Below are 1,331 nucleotides of genomic sequence, written 5' to 3' on the forward strand. Positions count from 1 at the left end.
GCAGTAGTGGGGTAGCGGGGACGGGGTGAGAGGCGATCACCGGGTGGGGGGGCTAGGGATACCCCCACGTCTCTCAGTGTGACAGCGCCTCTTGGTACCCCCCTCCCTGGGAGGTCAGGATGGGTTTTCCGGCGACCCAGCCCTGTCCCCCCGACGGTGGTGCGTGCATATACTGGCCAGCCCCGCTGGACGCCTGTGTACGCAGCAGACTCGCAGGCCGGGCACCTTTTCGCTAGGCCTAGGGACAAGGTGACCCGTTGGCATGGATCTCGTGGCCAGCAGGTGAGCCGGGCTGGCTGCCTGGCTCTCCTGAGTGCCGCGTCCACGTCTCAGAGGGGGACACGAGCTGACCTTACAGGACTGAGGGCGCAGGGGTGCGAGTTCGCAGGGAGACCGGCACCGCCCCCCACCTGTAGGGTCAAGTGGAATGCCGTGACCTTGGATGAGCCCCTCCGTTCACTGCGGCCCGTGCTCCCCTGTTTAATTCCACACTGTGCAATTGCAGAAGCTTACAAATAAGCCCAGAAAACCACAGTGCCAGCTTCCCCTCGGGGTATAATCAAGGCTGGCAGGTGCCGCCAAGACCCTCCCTAAGGGTGACAGGTCTCCCAGGGCAGACCTGGGGAGACCGGCAGCCCGGCCCGAGCCAGCCTGGGGTGGACGAGGGGGTTGGGTGCTCGGTGCCCAAACCCACTGTGACCTCGACCCTTCGGAGCATGGTAAACAGTGGAGAAGCGGCGCGCCCAGCCTGCCCAGGATGGGGGCGGGGCTAGGCAACCGCGGAAGTCGGGAGTCCTGCCTTGCCTCGGTTTCCCCAAAATGTCCCTAGGTGACCAGAAAGAAACCAAGCCCCTCGACACCGCCATTTCAGCCCAGGGGGGGGTCCATGGAATGCCCGCCCCAGGGCGAAGTCGGACTGCGCCTGGGCCCACTCGGGCCTTGCGGGTGTGGCGCCCCCTTCTCCTGCAGAGGCGCCTAGGAGGATGTGGCTGGCGAGGGGGAACTGGGGAGCCCTTCCTCCCCCGTGATTGGGACCAGATTGCCGGGACCCTGCCGTCTCTCCCCCAGCCAGGCCCGGGCGGTAGCAGCCCAGCCCGGTGCAGCGCCCGGTGGCGGTGGGTACACGCTCGCGGGGGCGTGCGGGGCTCGGTGCTCCCTGGAGGGCGGGGGCCGCGGGACTCACCCCAGCTCGGGGAGCGGCCCACCCGAACCCGGCAGTTTCGGGGCGCAGCCGGGCCCTCCTCACAGTGCGGCAGTCCCGGGGCGGGGCCCTCCCGGTGCACCGGGCGCATCCCGACCCCCCCCCCCAGAACTCGCGCAGGGGTCTCGGG

This window comes from Nannospalax galili, unplaced genomic scaffold (assembly GCF_000622305.1).
Source record: "Nannospalax galili isolate Female #2095 unplaced genomic scaffold, S.galili_v1.0 scaffold1250, whole genome shotgun sequence".
In the NCBI taxonomy this organism is placed as follows: Eukaryota; Metazoa; Chordata; class Mammalia; order Rodentia; family Spalacidae; genus Nannospalax; species Nannospalax galili.